Raw genomic sequence first — 12,840 nt, forward strand, 5'->3', positions numbered from 1 at the left:
TTCATAGATGGTTCTAAGCTTTAGGTAGCACAGTCACGACATTATGATATAGTCATACCTCGGGATAAATACAGTACACTTCGGGATGAATATTTTCCGGTTGCGCTCCGCGGCAACCCGGAAGTAATGAAGTGTGTTACTTCCGGGTTTTGCCGCGTGCGCATGCACAGATGCTCAAAATGACATCACGTGCATGCGCGGAAGCGCCAAAACGCGACCCGCGCACGCGCAGACGCGCGGACACGGGTTACGTTCACTTCGGGATGCAAACGGGGCTCCGGAACAGATCCCGTTCGCAACCTGAGGTACCACAGTGGTACCTTGGGTTAAGTACTTAATTTGTTCCGGAGGTCCATTCTTAACCTGAAACTGTTCTTAACCTCTGCCGCTGCACAATTTCTGTTCTCATCCTGAAGCAAAGTTCTTAACCTGAGGTACTATTTCTGGGTTAGCAGCGTCTGTAACCTGAAGCGTATGTAACCTGAAGTGTATGTAATCTGAGGTACCACTGTATAAGCCTCTAAGTTAGTGGGGATCAGGGATACCCACAGCTTTCGGGCTCTTGTCCTGGAAACTGAGAAATGTCAGCAGACTCTCTGCTAGATGCAAGAATGGGACTGTCCTCTCTGAATTCTCTGTTTGTCCAGACCTTGGGACATGCTGCCGAGGAGCCTGGTGTGGGGGAGATAAAACTGTAGCAATCTAAAAGCAACCAGCCAACCTCCGGCATTTGAAATGATAGAGAATTTATTTCGGTAAAGAACAGTGATTAAAGAAGGGGGGGCAGAGATAAGCAGAGTACAAGATAAAATAAAACGCAAACTTAGCATCTAGCTAGCCTAACACTTTCAGCAAACAACGGCGGTCAACTTGCAAGGCTGGCATAAGCAGGAATGGTCAAGATTTTTATTCATTGTTTATTTCTAAGTTTTTCTGCCTGCCCTTCACCGTTAAGGTCCCAGGGTGGGTTGCTACAGTATAATATACAGTTATAAACACAGACAAAACGGTTACAGGTATTTTTAAAAAGCCAAGAAATAGCATTCAAAAACTGTACAGTATACCTCCATCAAATGAGGAGGGTCCCACAAAGCAAAATACTCACCAGAGACCAAGGTAAAGAGGTATCTTTGTGGTAGACAGCAAAAGGGAGATGCAGGTGGTTAATGAGCCTTTGTGAGGAGGGAGTGCCACAATTTAGGGTCTGCCACAGGTAATGCCCACTCCCAGACCAGCTTTCCCCACACTTCTGAGCATGGGCGTAGCCAGGATTTATTTTGGGGGGTGGGTGGGCAAGCTTTGTGTTTTTTGGGGGGGCAGAACCAAGTTATCTGTGATGCAATTGGTCAGCTAGTTAAGCATTTTTATTTATTTGATAGGGAGGGCAGCTGCACACCCTGGCTATGCCCATGTGTCAGGGAACTGCCATTGGAACTAGAGGAGGAGGAGGCGAGGCTCCACAGCGATGCTAGAGAGGGGCCAAGCAGGGAGAGAGGCAGGTCTCCTGTTGGGGAAGAAAATCAGCGCAACACCAGGGATAGAGGGGGGCCAATGGGGGAAGCAGAGAGCAGGCTCCGGGACTCTTCACTGGACACCAGCGGGGAGAGCACAGGTCCTCCGCTACCCACGCCCTCCCTGCGCAGAAGACTTCCGCGCAGGGAGAGTAGGAGGAGACTGGGTGTCAAACAACTTTTATGTTGGAAAAGGTTTAAGAAACGCCCACTGACGGATTCTGCCAGCGACTGAACAGCCACGGAGTGGATGGCTGTCCAGCGAGAAATGGTTTAACCAGCCAACCTAGCCCAGAGCGGCGGCAACTAGGGATCATGGGAGTTGTAGGCCAAAACATCTGGAGGGCCAAAGGTTGGGGATGCCTGGTCTATCCAGTCTTTCAGTGATGAAGTCTTTCAAATAAGGAAAGATGCAGAAGGAGAGGTGAGATTTTGTGCAGGCCCTTTTGACACCTGAATCTGAATCTTGCTTGGATACCTCTGTGACGCTTTAATTGCAAGGCCTTTGGAAGAGGATTAGATAAATTCACAGAGGGCAAGGCTATCAATGGTGCTGTAACGCTGAGCTCCTATACCTGTTGCATTGTCATATATGCCAAAGAACACAGGACAGATCCCGAGATGTGCAGTTTGGCTTATATTACTGACCTAGACAAGATCATTGTTTGCTGTTTTATTCAATTTATGCTGTGCTTTTCAACTGAGGTTGATTTCCAAACCAAGGAGATCTTTAATAAAAATACAATAAAAAAAAACCTGAGGTTGATTTCCAAGAGGAATTACAATTAAAATTGGTATGTGTGTATGTAGAAATGATCAGCCATATCAGTTTCAGTTCTCAGTTTCAAGTCTGAAATTTAGTTCTCCACATTTCTGCAGCAATTTGCATTTTTCTTTTTAAAATCCCAATTAAAATCTGTTAACGTTTGAGTGCAAAATTATTCTTAATAAACATATTTTTGTAGGCAGTTTCAACTAATGTACATACTCTGGCAGGCAACTTGCCATAACATAATGCATTTCTGTATGTTATTTTTCAACAATAGATTCATTGTGTGTGAGAGAGCTCAGTTAGTAGAGCAGTAGACTTTTAATCTCACAGTTGTGGGTTTGAGCCCTACGTTGGGCAAAAAAATCCCGCATTGCGGGCGGTTGGGTCAGATGACCCTCAGGGTCCCTTCCGACTTTGCTATTCTGTGATCCCGTGTCTTGTGGGGGAGGTACATGTTCTATAACAATTTTATGCACATTTTCCCCAATATATGTATTTTTTTTAATTAAAAAAATTGCTTGTTTGGAGCACTGTACCACAACATTTGGAGAAGCTGAATTTTGAAGGATGGCTGTGTTTCACTACTTGTATTGTTTCAGAAAGTGCAAATTAAGTCGTTTTGCCTTTAAATGTGCACTGAGCCACTGTTCTCTCCCATCCCTCTGTGTGTGGCATTCTCCTCTGGCTCCTGGCTGTTGATGATTCAGTCCAGGCTCTTTGCTGGGTTGTGGGGAGAGCAGAAGGAGCTGGTCGTCCCGTCCCCCCCGTCCCCTGGCCTGGCGGATGGGTAAAGATGCTAAGGCACTTTATCTTCGACCAGGAAGTGTGGTTGTGCAGAGACACACAAGATGGTTGAGCAAAGACTCTAAAAGTGTGCAGGGTTTTGAATGCAGGTTCTGAAACCTTGTCATTTGGTCTGCCTCTTGGTTGTGTAGCTCACCTTCCCCTCTCGTACGCGATGCCAGTGGGCGAGTGTTTTGTATATAACACATAATAATAATCTACTGTTCCGTCGTGTTTCCAAAACACATTTTGAAATGTGCCAAAGGCAAAGCTTCATCTTCAGTACATGAGAAAGAAGCTTTGTGTCTTAAGGCTTGGCTTCTTGTCAACAAGGAACAATGCAAGCTTGGCTAAATTATGGATACGTACATTTAAAAGATGTTCTTTCCTTTTCTCCTCAGTTATTAATATCTTCTAAAAGTGTGGCAGTATGGTGGAGGTCAGAAGAGAGCCCACCGCAGTTCTCTTCCAAAATTCAGCTTATAAAAAGAGGCCCATTGTGGGCCCAATGAGTAGGTTTTACACAAATTCAGACCATGCATTGAAAACACTCTTCTACAACTTTAAGAGCCATGGCTTATGGGAAGTGCTGATAGCAATTCTCAGCGCCTTTAACAAACTACAGTTCCCAGAATTCTTTGGGGGAAGCCATGGCCCTTAAAATGGCATGAGTGCTTCAGGATTATGGTATGGATGTGGCCACAATGTGATGGGGGAACTAGGTCTTGAGCTTGCCTTGTCAGACTCTGAAGTTGAGGGTAGGCAGGCAGGCCTCTCAGATACCTGTGGGCTGCCAGCTGAGTTAAAACATGCACAGAGACAGGCCAGCCCAAAGCCAGAAATCTGACCGAGCAGAGGAAGAAACAGGTAGACTTCCCCATAACAACTTCGAGTCAGGAGTGGCTGGTGCCCATTGATACTGGTAGGGCAAGAGGCCAACAGTAGGGGGAGCTATAGCCAATGACAGAAAAGCCAACTAATTCTAGGTAGGTCCCCATTTTCCTGCCTGCTCAGTTCTATAAGTGCTCAGGGAAGGAAGGGAAGGGCTTCTGAGACCCTATTCAGCTGGCCACCATTGGTATAGACTTCCGTGCCTAACAGTCACTCTCTGATTGAGTACTGGGATTTTACTGTGTTTTATTGCTATGTTCTTGCTTTTATCTGCTTTTTTAATGAAGTACTGACACCTCTCTCTCTCTATTTTACTGCCCATGGCAACCATTTTGCACGTTAATCAAGATACAAGCATTGGCACCTCATTTTGTACCTCCCAAAAAAGCATTGGTTGCACGTGTTGTTGTTTCATCTCATCCTTGGTGTTATTCCCTGACTGGCAAATATCTTTGAACTTTGATCATTCCTCTTGCCTTCCCGGATGGGCGACAGAGAGGAGTGTGTGAATGTATGTAGAAAACAATCTACCATACAGAGATGAAATTTACGTTAATTGTGTTTCCCACTTTGCCTCTGTCCCCATTGATGACTGCCATGTGGCCTCAGAAGGGAATGTGACACTCGGGCTGAAAAAGGTTCTGTGCTCCTGAGGTAACTCACTAGGCCACCTGGTGCTCCATTGGGGCTGCTTGGCCCAGTTTCAACACAACACCCACTCGCCAGCGCTTGCTGGACCTGGAATTGGAGTCTCTGGCCCAGAGATCTGTGGCATCTTGGACTTGAGGAGCTCTGGTTCAGTGGTGGACCATTGACCCTCAGCTTCTAGTCCTGGAAATTGCCAGAGCTATGACTAGGGTGTCCTATCTTCTGTTTGAAAAATGTTGGAGAACTGCCTTCTATTTGAATGGTGTCTACTCTGAGGTCAGCTTAAAGTCAAACACCCCTAAGAAGGGAGAACAGGTGCAGGACCTTGAAGTTAGCAGCACCTGGATAACAGACTGAACAGGCACACAGGTTACCTGGTCACAGTGATATTACTACTACTACTACTACTACTACTACTATTATTACTACAGTATTATTATTTTACTATTTATACCCCACTCATCTGGCTGGGTTTCCCCAACCACTCTGGTCGGCTCCCAACAGAATATTAAAAACACGATAAAACATCAAACATTAAAAACTTCCCTAAACAGGGTTGCCTCCAGATGTCTTCTAAAAGCCAGATAGTTATTTATTTCCTTGACATCTGATGGGACGGTGTTCCACAGGGCGGGCGCCACTACCAAGAAGATCCTCTGCCTGGTTCCCTACTAGGATGGGGTGTATTGAATGCCTATTTAAATTGTAGTAATTATTTCCAATTATCTTCATCTTTATATGTAAACTAGTACATGCAACTGATTGGCAAATTGGTGTCCTGTTTTGTTCTCTCTGTTTTGGGAAATGGATAAGTGGCCCTCTTAGTCGTCAGGACATGCAGCCAGATTGGCCCCTGGGTGAGCCAGGAGGATTCCGTACTTTGGTGCCAAGTCTCCTAGTTTGATATCCCAGCAGTTCCCTTTCCCATCCAGCAGGTGCTGGCAGCACAGTGAACCAGCGTAGGATTCTGACTCTGAAGCTCATGGTGTCCGCCATGTAGTCACGGGGGGCTGCTCCATTAGGGCAAAGGGGGCAGTACCCCACTGGATTCAGTCTGCCCTCAGCTAGCCAGCACCTACCTGCCTGTTTTCTTTCTTGCAATTGGTCAGCTCTGCCTATCATTGGTTCTGGCTCCACCTCCTGTTGGTCATTTGCCTTCCGCCTTGCCATTTCTAATAGGCACCAGCTCATAGCTGTCAACTTACAGATTTGAAAATAAGGGACCAGCAGCCTCGAAAATAAAATCAGCAGCCAAAATAAGGGATTTTCAGAGCACAGGTATGTTCAACTTCTGAGCCCCTCCGAGCCAAAGGCAGAAAGCCCAGCCAGCAGCCAAATAAAGCCTCAAGCGGTGGTTCCCACAGCGCAGCAACCTGGCAAAGGGGATGCAGCAAGGAAAACCACTGTCAGCTCTCCGCTGGGAAGCGCTGAGCAAAGGCGAGTCCCCAGGCAACGCGGCCAATTTGATCGGCACAAGGCATGCAAGCTCCACCCTCCAGTCGTTCTTAGACTCCTTATTGTGTGAGCAACGCAGCCAAGCAACCCAGTTGGAGCCTCTCTCCTCCCCGGCCGGCAGGGAGGGAGGGAGAGGAGCTGCTTCCTTTGAAACCTGGGAAATTTAAGGGACATCATCAATAAGGGACAGCAGCGGGACACGGTGCTGGGATAAAGGACTTTCCTGCCAAATAAGGGACGGTTGACAGCTATGTGTGACCAGCTGCCAATACATTTCCTTGCTAACTTTTTCTGTGTTTGAGTTATTGGCATCAGCTGAACTCAGACCCATCAACCTCTAAACTGAAGAGGGGACGGGTGATGTGTTGTTGTACAATCCTGCTTTAATCTTCAGCACAGCCAGAGTAGATTTGACCCCCCCCCCTAATAGTTGCCACCTTCCCTTATTAGTAGCTTGACGTTTTGCAGAGCAAGCGTAGCCGTGTTTGCAGCTTAGCTTGACGTTACAGCTTAATGCATCATAAAAGCCATGTCTGCAGAGATGTGGGTATGAATTTTGCATGAAAAGCTTGCGTTTCAGGATGACGGCAGCTCTGTTCGGCTAAATGAGCTTTGAAGGATGGGGAATGTGCCTCCTTTGTGCTCGACAGTGAAGCAGTCGAGAGAAAACGGGGATGGAGGCTTTGAGAAGGTCACTGCTTGTGAAGGAAAGTGAGGATGGAAGCAGGAATGGAGCAAGAATATTCGCTAAGTAGATTTTACTAGAACCCTTGATAAGATGTGTGAATGTATTGTTTCAGAGGCAAGCAAGGCCTGGTTTTACTCATTTGTTCAACAAAATTTATATATACTGCTTGATTGTAACAAAACCTTAAGTGCTTTACAAGAAATATTAAACTTACCAGCAAAGGCAGCTAAAAATAAGTTGTTAAAAGCATTTGTCTAAAAAATATATCTCTCTGTCTAAAAACAGTAATAAAACCAGCAACCAACTAAAGAGAGTTTTAAACATGTAAACCTCTACGGGTCTGGATAGTATTGCCCAGGCATAGGCAAACTTGGCCCTCCAGATATTTTGGGACTACAACTCCCATCATCCCTAGCTAACAGGACCAGTGGTCAGGGATGATGGGAACTGTAGTCTCAAAAACATCTGGAGGACCGAGTTTGCCTAAGCCTGGTATTGCCCAAACACAAATGTTTTAAGCAGGGGCCAAAAAAACAACAACCCATCACAGATGGGGCCAATGTGGCAGCACTGGGAAAGCATCACAGAGCAAACTAAAGCAGAGGAAATCCATCAAGAATGCGCTATTATTGTGCCAATAACATCTTGCAGGATACACCCACAATAAAACACCAGTCTGGGGCGAGTGGGAGCTCGCGGTTCCCTCACTGCAAGAAGCGAAGTTACAGGGAACCTTCTCGGTAGTGGCGCCCGCCCTGTGGAACGCCCTCCCACCAGATGTCAAGGAAAGAAACAGCTATCTGACTTTTAGAAGACATCTGAAGGCAGCCCTGTTTAGGGAAGTTTTTAATGTTTGAAGTTTTGTTCTGTTTTTAGTCCTCTGTTGGGAACTGCCCAGAGTGGCTGGGGAAATAATAAATTATTATTATTATTATTATTATTATTATTATTATTATTATATAGTTGCACAGGCATTGTGATATTTGGAAGTGTGCAGCATAAGACATTTGAACCAGAGCAATGTGGCTATAGTCAAGGGAAATTAAAAAACAAAAGCCAGCCCTGGTTATATATCCCAAATATCTTGCACAAACCACAGCAGAGTAATCCTTCTGGAAGCAACAGGCTTGTTACAAAGACAGTTTGTTGATGATGAGCTGAAAGTTAATATATGAAGACAACCAATCCTGTTCCTGGCCAATGTGGCCAACCAGGAGCATGCGCAGAAGGGTGCCTTAGCTTTGTGAGGAGTTCCATGACCTCACAAGCCAAGAACACCTGCCTGAAAGAGAACATAATTCACATATAGCTCTTTCCCAAGCATTTGTTCCCAAGTCTTTTTGTTAATTTAGGGTTGGATTGCCAAGGGCAATGGTAATTCTCTTGAAAAGTTTACAGGATTTGATAATAGCTCATGCTCTTATAAGGGAAAGAATATTGTGGGAGGAGAAGTAGAGCTGGAGGAACATAAGAGAGATATGAGGCTGTTATTATCACGTGAAGCAGAAACAGGAGACCTGTGCTCCTCCAGACCTTGCTGGACTACAGCTCCCTTCATCCCCGACAGTTGGCTAGGCTGGTGGGAGTTGGAGTTGAACAACATCTGAAGGACCATAGACTACCCATCCCTGCTGTAAAGGATGCTGATGTTACATCATCATCATCATCATCATTTATATACACTCTTCATCCAAAGATCTGGGGTGGTTTACATCAAAAAATACAAAATGAAAACAACAACAAGTCCTGAGTGTGTCCTGAACCCCCTGGTCTACCTAGCGGCAAGTCCTGCTGGTGTAAAAAGGTAAAGGTAAAGGGATCCCTGACCATTAGGTCCAGTCGTGACCAACTCTGGGGTTGCAGCGCTCATCTCACTTTATTGGCTAAGGGAGCCAGCGTACAGCTTCCGGGTCATGTGGCCAGCATGACTAAGCCACTTCTGGTGAACCAGAGCTGCACACGGAAACGCCGGTTACCTTCCCGACGGAGTGGTACCTATTTATCTACTCGCACTCTGATGTGCTTTCAAACTGCTAGGTTGGCAGGCGCTGGGACTGAAAAACGGGAGCTCACCCCGTCGCGGGGATTCGATCCGCCGATCTTCTGATCGGCAAGTCCTAGGCTCTGTTGTTTAAACCACAGAGCCACCCGCGCCCCTCCTGCTGGTGTATACAGTATGTCAAATCCAAAGTCAGGGAACATAGTCTAGGGTCAATCCAAGTAAGCCAAACCCAAAGTCCATTAGTCAGAAAAAACAGTCCAAAGCCAAAACCGAAGCACAGTCCCATAGAGGTGCCAGAGTATCTAAGCTGAGGTCCATCAACATTTAAGCAGAACCAGCACCTCACCTCTGCTTCCCGTTTATACCTTGCGTGTTGATTGCAGCATCTTGACAAGGCATGTGATTCTCACCTGTTCTGAGCCTACTCCACCTGGGCTGTGGGCCCTTGCCTGCCTCAGCCTCCCCAAGCATACTTCCCACTGCTCTCTCTGCCTCAGAGCCCACCTTGTTCATGGAGATGGGGGCCTCTCTGGCCCTTAGTAGGGGTCCTGCTCTTCTGGTCCCTGCACACTGACCCCCATCCCCTCGCCGGCATCTGTCACCCCGTGTGTACTTTCTGAAACCCCAACCTCTCCTTTCCCATCCCTGGCTTGCTCCAGTGGCTGCCAGTCATGGCTGCACCCCTCACTGGGATGCTCTTCTTCCTCTCCATTGTCCTGCCAGTTCAAGACAGTATGCATGGCAGGACTGGTCCTCCATTTGATGGGATGTCCAGTCCAAGGCTCATTTTAAGATAAAGAACTCTTAGGATGGGAGAGCACTTCCTCCCCTGTTTACAGTCAGCACAGGCCAGCTGGTCAGTCTTTACCACTATGGCAAAATGTATTGTATTTCTTATAACTTACAGTAATATATCTAAATTTGCATCGGTGCATTCAAGTAATCATATACAAATCCTGTGCAAATTGGCATCCTCCTTTGTCTGCTTTTTTGGCGATCCACTTTTGGGTGTTGGATAAGTGGCCAGCCTAGGCATTTTGCAAATATCTGGAAATAAATAAAACAAACTACCTCTGGAGAAATGGGCATGGAATTATACCTGGGCTGGGGACAGTGGTCCTCCAGATGTCTCTGGAATAAATATCACATTGTCCCTAAATATAGGCCGTGCTAGCTGAGGCCAGTGAAAACAGGAGTTGTGTTCTGGTCCAGTTCCAAAGCCTACAGAGAAAGAAGCAAAGCTGGTTGAAGGTTTTTGGACCATGGACAGCTCTGAGTGAGCATCTTTCTCCATCAATGGTTGGGAGCAGACTAAAGCCTTCTATACCCACCTCTTTCTCCAGATTCCTTTTATGCCTCTCTCTCCGCAGAAAGCTCCAAGCAAGCAACTTTCTCCAACAAAGGTGGGGAGCAGATTGAGGCCTCTTACGCCTCTCACTCCAGACTTCCTCCCCACACCTTGAGTAACTTAAGGGCCAACCCTCTGACCTGAAGACCCCTCCTTTGTTCCATAACCTTTCTGCACTCACAGCTGTCCCTGACTAGTGATGTGTGGTGGGAGACATTGGTTCTTCAGGCTCAGGGGAGGTTGCCTGTGAGGGTCCAAGCTCTGGCTTTTGTGGTCTAGGAAATTCCTATCTAAGTTCTTGTCCAACTGCCTCAGGCACAATAGTCTTCCTGTCTTCCGCAGTCAGCTCTGAGCCCTTACCCAGACCCAGACCCTCATGTGATGGCCCTGCAGCCTCATGTGATGGCCCTGCAACCCTTGTCCAGACAGGGTTCACGACATCAACATCTGGAAGGCCACCCATTTCCTATCCCTGGACTAGCCTGTAAGGTGTCTGCTCAAGGGCAGTGTGTGCCATAGCCCCTGTTGTTGAGAGATGGGATTTCAGTGTCTCAACTTGCCTGGGAATGCATTTGGTGTCAGATCCAGTGACAGTTGGCCTCTGTGCATTGTTGAGTTCAAGATTTGTTCCTTGTTTAATTAGTTAGTTGCCAACAAGGGTTCTATGCTGCAGCAAAAATCAATACATTTGAAAAATCTTTGTTTGAGACTTCTGTATCTTCTTTTTGAAATGTTATTTCTGCATTGGAAATGTCAAGTCTCGGCAAGCCAAGAACAAGTATGAAAAAGAAGGATGTCAAAAGAGGGTTTCACGTGGGCAGAAGGAGCACCAAGCAAGCATGGAAGGAAGACAGTGGAGGGTTCTAGGCAGGTCAGAGGAGCATCAAGAGGGAGACCAGGAAGTGAAGCAATGGGTTCTATGCAGATCCAAGGAGCATCAAGTGATTGCACAGGGATGGGACGGATGGGTTCTATGTACAGGTAGGACCAAGGAAAATCCAATGAGCACATGGTAAAGAAAGTGATGAACATGTTTTTTGTTAAACAAAAAATGGGTGTTATGGAGAAACCAGGGCAGTAAAAAAGAGGGATTTATGATTGGCCCATTTTAAACCCATTTGGAAACTTAACCAAGTATTGTTGTGGTTGAGCAAATGCTTGCCAGTTTTGCTGTAAATTGGGGGGAGAGTTGCTGGGCTGCTTGAAGACCCTGCTACATTGGACTCATTTCCATTATTGGAGCTGGACTGGGTGTGGGTGGGAATGAAAGAGTGGCATGCAGGGAAGCAGATTCACAAACTTATGTACGCTTTATAGTCAAACGTAGTTTCTTACTTTCCTATTGAATTCATTGGGGCTTTTCCCATATCTGCTGCTTAATTGTGCTGGTATAATATATATGGGTTGCCTTTAGGGGAGAGGTGAGCAATTTTTAGGGTTTCCAATTTCTCACAAGTGTTTAAGAGAGTTGGATTTGCCCTCTGTTTTTCTGTATTTTTGTACTTGTTTATACTCTTTTTGAAATGATAAAAACATGAAGCTGGGATTGCAGCCTCTGTAATTAATTAGCAACAATAGCGATGCAGATTCACTGTGGATAATTTCAAGGACAACCAGAGAAGAGTTTTGTTTCGTTTTGTAGATGAAATGGTTTTCAGGGCAACTTGGGTGATGTTTCTTAGGATCAATTCTGATGAAAAGAAAGGGATGGAATAATTTATTTGGAACATGCTCCATGCTGTTATTTTTCAGAATGCTGCAAGAGGTGGAAGAGAACAAATGGAGAGCACTTAGGTGGTATTTAATAGCTAGCTTTTTCTTTTGAAGCCCTTCCCGGAAAAATCCATATAGTCAATTTGAGTCTAGCGCTTACAAGCTGAAACCTCTTAGATGGTGATGGAGGAGGTCAACAGATGTAATGACAAGGAAGAAAATGCTATTTTCTTGGAAATAAAGAATCACTGAAATAAGCAAGTCCCATGGACCTGTCAGGAGATTTGCTTTGTAGAATTTGAAAAAAAAAAACCCTAGAGTAGGCTACAGTATAAGCAATCTTACAGCCTTTGGCCCAATTTTATGCAGCCATTGGCTTAATTAAGAAGAATCAGTGTCCTAATCAGTCCAACATCTGGGTGCCCATTGGGACTGGTGGGGCAGAAGGCCTGGAGGTCCAACAGTAGGTGGCGCCAGAGCCAATGATAGGCAGAGCTAAATCTAGTTTTGTTCCTGACCTTCTCCCTGCTGAGTTCTACAAGAGCAACACTGAGATTAAAGAGGAGGAAGCCAACAGGCAGTGCAACTCTCTGGAATGGCGGGAATTAAGAAGGCAGGAAGATGGTGGCTAGCTGAGGGCAGACTGAGATTGGTGGGACAGTGCTCCATCAGTCCAAACTGACCAATGCCCACTGCCCCATTCTCACAGTGGCCAACCAGATCCCCCCTGGGAAGCTCGCAAGCAGGATCTGTACACAGCAGCGCTCTCCCAGCCTGTGGTTTCTAGCAAAAGCCTCTGATAGTGGAGACACAATAAAGCCACTTGACTGACCTTGAGTACTGACCTTGGGTACTATGGAGTGGAAGCTGCTCCTTTAGAGCAAATGGGGCACAGCCCCCAACAACCTCAGTGACATCAGCAGCCCCCACCTGCCTGCCTTCTTACCTACACCCAGCCCAAGGGGTGGCATTGGCTATCAACTGCATCCTCCTTCTTTTCAGTGTTGCCCTTGTAGAACCCAACAGGGA

At 46.3% G+C, this 12,840-nt stretch overlaps 1 protein-coding gene across 3 annotated transcripts in view; it reads left to right on the forward strand.

The window, feature by feature from the left end:
• PRKAR1B (protein kinase cAMP-dependent type I regulatory subunit beta) overlaps nucleotides 1-12,840 on the forward strand; it is a 109,663-nt gene that overhangs the window by 3,037 nt on the left and 93,786 nt on the right. The gene's annotated exons all lie outside the window — the stretch shown is intronic.

The sequence above is a fragment of the Podarcis filfolensis genome, assembly GCF_964270895.1.
Source record: "Podarcis filfolensis genome assembly, chromosome: 14".
NCBI classification, from domain to species: domain Eukaryota; kingdom Metazoa; phylum Chordata; class Lepidosauria; order Squamata; family Lacertidae; genus Podarcis; species Podarcis filfolensis.